At 33.0% G+C, this 8,804-nt stretch overlaps 1 non-coding gene across 1 annotated transcript; it reads right to left on the reverse strand.

Moving 5' to 3' along the window:
* Positions 1 to 437: 437 nt before the first annotated feature.
* LOC114580985 lies at positions 438 to 599 on the reverse strand. The gene has a single exon (XR_003702784.1). It is a non-coding gene; the product is annotated as a U1 spliceosomal RNA (small nuclear RNA).
* Between the last annotated feature and the right edge of the window lie 8,205 nt (positions 600 to 8,804).

Genomic DNA, 8,804 nt, shown 5'->3' on the forward strand with positions numbered 1-8,804 from the left:
TTTTTAGCAGTATAGTTGTTGGATTCAAATATGGATAGAGCCTAAACGTGTAAAGGTAGAAAGAGAAGCTCTGAGATCTCCTTAGATTTTTGTGTTAGCAAGAACAGTGCTTATATGTTTGATCAAATGTCAAGCTCAACCTCTAACGCCTATTTTTATGTTTAGATTAAGGTTCGGTGCTACAGGAATGAATACAATTAAGAAATACAAAAAAGTTATAAAAAAAAGTAGCTTAAAAGAAGCAGGATATGTGGTGGAAAAATCTGGCAATTTGACATTTGCACAAGAGAACGAGGAATAGAGTTTATGTTGAAGGCGAATTCTATGAGATGAATTCCCTTTGGTGAGTTCTTCTGATTGATACAGGAGTAATCTTGGACGAGTAGGCAGGATCTTCAAGAGTTAAGATAAACTCACACACACATCACTTTTTTTTAATAGGGGTTGCGCGTACTCGAACCCCCCTACCACAAATTATGACGTCCACTCTACCACTTAGGCAGATGGTATACCAGCGCCCCTTCAACCTGCAATGAAGGTCGCTAGTCTGGGCCACATGTATACTTGATCACCCGTAAAGACTCCGTTCAGGTAAGTTACACACACAACTAAGACACGAATCTAAGATCTTTTGGTTGGGATGGTAGTCAAAACTCCCAACCAAAAGATCAAGATCAGATGCGTGAATCATCAGGAAGGTTGCTTAGGTGAGTGGGTGAGTTGAGTATGCTAAGCTCTATTCCATTGGCGATCTGGCAAGATGCGACTTTTAGGCAACTTATGATTTTGGGTGACTTCAGCTTAGGTGACTACTGAGTTGATTTGATTGATGACAAATCAATGACTTGCTGACTTGTTGTCTTGCTGAGTTTGATTTAGAAATTCATGATGACTAGCTTGATTAATCGGACCCAGGAAACTATTACCAAAATTTTAATGGTTTAAGGAGTTATATAAGCAATGTGTAGATTATGCAAAGTAAAATTAATGTGGAATTATAGTTAGAGCGAATGAAGTTTAGGAGACCTGCAATGAAATGTATTAAGTAATCCAATTTGTACCACTACTGTAACCAGCTTATGGAAGTGTTCTAAAGAAAGGATTACTTTTTGGTTACAAGAAGAAAAGAGACCTAAAATCTGAAACTGCAGCAGGAAAACAGTTCAAATCTAATAGACATATTTTAGAAAAGGATTGAATTGATCTCCTAATCTTTTTGAAGGATCTAACTAATCTATGACAGTAGAAGAAATAATATTTATCTGTAAAAATATTATTTGAGTGCATACACATCTTTATAATGACTTATTAATTAAAACATTAGCAGATAGAAATATATTCATTTAGTTCCACTCTAATAGATGCAATTACTACTAAAAGAAGCATAAAGTTATCACATATATCAAAGTGGCTACAATTTTACATGCTAAATTCTAATGTCCTTATTCATGTTTATAACAGTTCTCTGCAGTAACTCCTCTACAGCAAAATTACTACTTGGATTCAAGTTTTTGCACCAGCAAATTCCTTTGCACTTCATGAGACATCCTTGACTGCATATCCAAAAAGCAAAAACAGGTCCTTCTCATTATTTTCTGACCAAATCTATTGCATTCTAAGAATTTTCAGAGTTTTTTCACTGATCTCACATCTAGTTTTATCATGAAAATGGCGGCCATGCACACCAGTGATAAAGGTAATCATCTTTGTTCTAAACATAAGAGATTATTTCCAAATAGTTTGATGCCTGAATCAAATCTTTTGTTCTACTTCTGGTATGCTTAGTCAATATCTGTATTGGCATCTCAATTTCAACAGAGCCCATTCTTTAAGCAGTTCCAGCTGAAAATTGAAACCATAAACAAGTCTTTTTAGGTCTACCTCTATCTTTGTTAACATAGGTCAAATCTAATACATCTACTCTTCTAACATGGTCATCAGAAGGCCAGCATTTTACATGATCAAACCATCTAAGGCGATTCTCTCTAATATTATCTGTCACTGGAACTACTCCAACCTTTTTCCGGATATGCTTGTTTCGTATCCTGTCTCTAAGAGTAAGTCCACTCATCCACCTAAGCATCCTCATCTCAGCAACACTCAACTTAATATTATGCTTCTCTTTTAATGGCTAACATTCTGTGCAATAAAGCATTGTAGGTCTTACCACCATCTTATAAATTTTTCCCTTAAGATTGAGTGGTACATTTCTATTACACAACAAACTTAAAGCATTCCTCCACTTCAACCATCCAACTTGAGTTCTGCTAATAATATCCCTATCTATTTTATCATCAAGATATCTAAAATGAGTACACTTTTTCATAAATTGATCGATCAAAGTCACAAACCCCCCACTAGATCTATTACTACTAAAATTACACTACATGTATTCGGTTTTAGATCTACTCAAACGAAAACTTTTAAACTCTAATGTTGACCTCCATAATTCGAGTTTACCTTCAACTCCCTCTCTAGTCTTATCAACAAGAAGAATATCATCAACAAAAAGCATACACCAAGGTACATCCTCTTGCAAATGCATAGGCAGAGGGAGGGGGGGCATGCCCCGCACCCCCCCCCCTAAAAAAATAATGGATGCAGGATGAGTTAAATTAGAGTTCATAGGACAATTAATATGATGTGTAGTATGCTTTCATGTAGAGGAAAATTAGGATTTACTTAGATTCTTAGTTACAATTATGGATGGAAAATGTCTTTCTTGGCAATTAGCTTCCTTGGCATGACCTTAAACAAAAATGGAAAATAAACTAATTAATGACATAAACCAACTACTAAAAGAAAATATATAAACTAAAAATAAATTAATGATTGATGCAATGCTTCTATCAAAAACAAACACAAAGATTTCCTTTCGATACCTTGTGTATTAGTACATTAGACTTCAATTTACTCTTCCGCATGCGTAGCGGAGCCTGCTCTTTCCCTCGACCAAGACAGTCCGACGAAGATCACTCCAGCCTCTCTACTAGTTGGCTTACTTTCCCTCGACCTAGAGATTTTATGATTTTTTTTTTTTTTGCAATGAGATTTCAATGATCCCAAGTAAGAAGGATATTATATATTCTCTTATTTTTAGACTACTGGGATTAACATTTGTATTATCCGTTGCAACAGTAGGAGTCGAAAGAGCATTTTTTGCTATGAATATTATAAAAAATCAACTGCGAAATAGAATTAGAGATCAATGCTTAAATGATAAGTTATTTGCTTATATTGTGAAAGATATTTTAGATTGTATTGATAATGAAGTAATCATTCAAATTTTTCAGAATATGAAGAGTATACGTTATAAATTAAAGGTTATTTCTTATTTTATATTCAATATTCTACCTTTTTAAATAATAATTTGAAAAAAAAAATAAAACTGTCTATGTCGGTCCCAAGCACAGATATAAAAGTTGAGGGAAAATTTAAAAAAATTAATTTAGGTCGACCCTAAATATATTTTCTGGCTCCGCCACTATGCAAATGTCTAGTGAGAACATACATAACCAAAGCAAAAAGATAAGGGCTTAAGGCTTATCATTGATGTAATCCAACTAAAATAGGAAAATACTTGGTCAAACCACCTTGTTTTTTAACACAAGTAATAGCTCTTGCATACATATCCCTAATAACTAGAATATAAACATTATTAACCTCTTTCTTCTCTAGAACTCTCCATAGCACTTCTCTTGGAACCTTATCATATGCTTTCTCTAAATCAATAAATATCATATGTTTTTTCTTAAAATTAGTTTTATTTTCTTAATGTGTACGGTTGTTGACTGTTGTTGTATAGTATAATAATTGTATTAATGTATAATAAATGTTGTATATTATCTTAATATATTTAAAATTTATTAAATAATTAATTATTTATGAGTCGACTCGATAGCCAAGCCTCATCAAGCTCGCGCTCTTGATAAGTTCGGCTAGCGAGCTCATTAAAGAGTTGAGCTCGAGCCGGCTCACAATAAAAATTAAATCGCGAGCTCGAACAGACTCACTTACACCCCTACCTCGAACCAATTCACTTAACCGTTTAACTTCTAAAAGAAGTCATAAATCTCAAAATTAAATCAACTACTTAGCACTCTAATAAATGTAAACCCCAAACAACGATAAAAATTCAACCTAACTTTAACAATTTCAGTTTACTCAGGATTCCTGAGAGGATGCGACCCATGGTTGCTAATTAAATTTTTTAAGCACTACGATCAACGATCACTAGTGTTGGTAGACTAAAACCGAAGGTATACCTGAGACAATGGAACCATGAGATCTTGATCAAGTTTACCTCCATTTTTCTCTACAACTGAGACTAAAGATACCTAAAATTATTCATCCTTAATCTAGAGTTATCTCTTACACTTTAAGAGGGGTAATTAACTATGAGTGCTTGCACTCATGGGAAGTAAGAACCCAGATCTAACTAAACCCTAACACTACCCTCATAGAAAATCTGGTTAACTACAATCTTACTTAAAGAGAATGGAATCCCATGTCTACAAAGTGGGATTCACGCCGACGTGCCGTTTTTCTTGAGCCAACAACAACATAGCCAACAAATGCTTTTTCACTTTAGATTGATAAGGAGCAACCTCCATCTAAGTTCAAAATATCAATTTTAGACTATTATAATGACAAATTGATCATTACACAACTTCAAGTTCAATATCCTTCTATTAATGATCAATGATGCTATGAAGTATCATTTTCTCTTTACTAACTTTAGGCCGTAGCTGCCCTTGAGGCGATTCAAGAAAGCTTCCTCGAAGAAGCATCACTTTATATTCTGATCTCAAGAAATATTTTATCATTTAATTTGCGAGTCAACATAAATTACTAAAAAACTCAGTAGCCTGTAGCCCTACTCAATATGAGACAAGGGACATTTATTTATAGAATGAAATGCTTAATGTAAAAGACTATAGCTTGCTATCATAGGGTACGCATTTGCAAGGACTCCAAGAAGAACATTTCTACTACGCTCTGGGCATAAAACTCTCCATCAAACCTATCCGATTTGGATAAATTCAACTCTGAAAAATTTAGCATTTGATATTCATCGAACAAATTGAAATACAAGTTCTATGCTATTTATAATGTATAATTCCTAAGTCATCACAAATAGGATTGTCACCCCACTGAATTAGATATCTCTAATATCTATCATATGCAGTTGATACAATTTCATCATTTATGATAACACTAATAATAAAACTATATAGGATTATTTGGCAAAGGACTATGCATATATTCTTGAGGAGATGAAAATAGAGAAGATTTTAATGAGTTGATGTTCAAATAAGGTTAGATCCAACACATTGAATATTGGATTATGCACAAATTATTCTAAATTTCTAATTAAGATGAATAATCTTGTTGATAAGTGGTTGTCACACCCTAAAATTTAATGAAAGAATTAAATCATAAATCTAATTATCTTAACAATAAAATGACACATATCAGAGCCAACTAAACAATCTAAAGAAGTCGAAATAACTTAAAAAACATCCAAAATCCATTTCCAAAAGAATATATACAGATAATTCAGTTCAAGTTCATTTTATACCTTAAAAGAAAATAATTATATTACAAATTACGTTAAGATAAAGCTTTTGACAGCCCTAACCTTATGTAGCTCTGCTCCATTTGGCCTTCCCTTTTTCCTGAAATTTCATAATTAACAGAGTTAGCTTCACGTGCTCGGTAGGCTATTTCAATTTCTATTACAAGTACCAATATTCATATTTTCAATATATAAATACCTTATTTAAATATTATATTCAACTGAACAAGAAATAGCTTTTACTTTTTGAATGACATAAACAAAGAAAATTTTTAAACTAGTGACATGTATTAGAATTTAGCTTTTTCAGGACTAGATACTTGAATTTGAACATTTTAAACATCTATATGTACACAACTCTCCTTGGCCTATTGGTTGAGAGCTTAGACTTCCAACTAAGAGGTCCAAGGTTCTAGTCTATGTGTATGCGTTGTGTGTGTGAGTTTGCCTTAATTGGCCTAAATGTCCCAAAAAAAAAAAAACATCTATATGTACTTTTCCTTACACTTTCACAAGGGTGTCAGTATGCACTGGTTGACAGAATATGTACTTTCATTTATACCTTCACATAGGTGTTAGAACATATTTATACAAAAATATTAGTGTACTTATCCGTTATCAATAAAATATTATTTATATTTAAAATTCAATTTATTTAATAGAATGTGGAACATATGAATCATGATATGTATATCCTAATGCATGCTTATTACTCCACTTTCATTAATATATCCCAAGTCAACCCGCACTAGGTAGAGGAGACCAACCCGATTCCCCTTATAACTCAACTTTTACTTACAACTCCCTTGAACCTCCTACACCTACATAAAGTAGATAGAACTATAAATATCCTCCTACATCCACATAAAGTAGATGGAGCCAGAATCAAAAGCAAAACAGAACAGAAAGTTGGGCCCATATACAAAACTTGTAGTGCAATTTAATAGTCTCCTACATCTGAACTTCTACGATATGAATATGAATGCATATGCAGAGATAAACAAAACTAATAGATATGCATGGTATTAAACATGAATAGGAATATATGTGTACCAAACCTCAGAGGATGATGAAAGCATAACTTGTCAACATTTTGAACATTTACCATTTGAAGAATCATTTATAACAGATCTTTAAAATGTCTTTTAAGGGCTTTTGATGAGTTATAGCCAGTGCCAGAATTGTCAAGATATATTTAAAAATTTGTATAGAAAAAACTAATCGGTGAAATATTGATTTAATATATTTAGAATGATAAGAATAAAATATTCTACGACATACTAGAAATTACATGGAGAAAGATTTGTAATGCTAATCAAAAATATATTTTACTTCATAACTTTTTGTAGCAACGTCGGAATTGAAATCAGAAATATGTCATTGGGATCCTACCTCGAGTAGAACGAATCTCCTAACTAGCCCAACGGAAGAATTTTGCACCATAGTCTCCTATTCCTCTACTTCTCTTCTCTCTTCTTTTCTCCTCTTCTCCTCATTTCCTTCTTCTGCAAACAAATGGGGGTGATGGATGAAATGAAATGGATTTAGATATTTTATATATATAAACCCATTTAAGTGGCTAGTATCATGTCACTTCATCACACAGCGCCATGGCGCTCCTTTTCAGCAATGCATCTCTCCCACAAATCTTACTTGAATATAGAGAGGGCAACACCGCAGAGCCACCATTATGAGCACTGCAGTGATCCTTATAGCACTTGGCTCATAACTTTCTTCTTTTTCATTTCATTTCTAAATTCATCTAGATTTAAATTAGACTTTAAATAACTTAGTTTTATAATGAAATCAAAACAAATTATAATTCATACCAGACCAAGTGTAGTCAACCAAATTCTAGAACAGCAGTTATTCTAGTTGCTGCTTAGAACCCCTTGCTGAATCAAGGACAAGTGTCGTATGCACTTAACTGAGAGTATTCTTGGATATTGTATGCAATTAACCTTGGTACTTAAGCCTATGAGAAATCCAATTCCTGATAACTAAATAAATCCTTCTAGGTCGACCATATTATTCAAGAGAAATCTGTAAAATATATTTCCAATTTGCCTTTCATTGAACCTCTCAGGCACATTAGAATTTGTTGGTGTTTGGTACCCAATAACTATTCTAACCTGAACCTAAGGCTATTTAAAAGCTCACAAAGGTGCATGTTAGAATATTTTTTTGTATAGCTAATCTCTCTGTATAGGATATTTTTTTCTTCTTTTTCTTCTTTGTACGTAGGTGTGCATGGGAATTGAGAGAAGACTTAACGAATGCTTTTATTTTGTATACTACAATTATGACTCATTTGTTAGTATAATGGATTCTCTCTTCACTCCGATTGATGTAGGCTTAGGCTTCGTTTGGAATGGTTTTCTTACTATTTCTTAAAGCATTTTTTTAGTATAAAAATTTTTATTTTTATACTAGAAAGCTGCTTTAAGAAGCAGTAAGAAAGCCGTCCCAAATGAAGTCTTAGTTGAAGCCATACCATGTAATTATTGGTGTCCTTATGTTGTATTTTTTCTCTCTTTTTTCATTATTTGTGTACATCATTTTTTTATGGTGACCTTCAGCTTTGATTCTTTTGACACCCTCAATACAAGATTTGTAATTAACATGGCATCATGAAACGTAGCTTGACTGAACAGACTCTAAGTCATGAAAGGAATATAACTCAACTTTCAACGGTAAAATGAAGGATTTCAAAGAAGACACAATTGCATGACATAGTGGAAAGCATAAGAGAGCCTTACATTATTTGAAATGTCTTCTAATGAGTTGGCCTTCAGGTATATAGGATGATTCTTGATCATTCCAAGCTTAGACTTCTTTTGACTCGATGATGAACCTTGAAGATTCTTGATAATAAATAAATGATTTCATTTTCTGAAACCAAGTAATACATTAATGATATGGACTTTTTAAATTCAAAGTCAATCTAGAAAATTCTTCAAAGTGCTTATGTGATTTGGACTTTCTAAACTTGAAGATGAATCTAGAAGATTCTAGAGAATGCATAAATGACTTGGCCTTTTTTGACTCAAGATGAGTCAATTTGCAAGTTTTGGTTTGCTCAAACAATTCATGACAGATACATCACCAATTTTAGCATCTCCTTCAAGGCTTCAACCAAGTAATGAGCTAAATTCTCACTGGCTCAAGATTAACTCCACAAGTTCAAGAAAGTGCTCAAAAGAAGCAAAAGAGCTCAACTTTCACT

This window comes from Dendrobium catenatum, unplaced genomic scaffold (genome assembly GCF_001605985.2).
Source record: "Dendrobium catenatum unplaced genomic scaffold, ASM160598v2 fragScaff_scaffold_1450, whole genome shotgun sequence".
NCBI lineage: Eukaryota > Viridiplantae > Streptophyta > Magnoliopsida > Asparagales > Orchidaceae > Dendrobium > Dendrobium catenatum.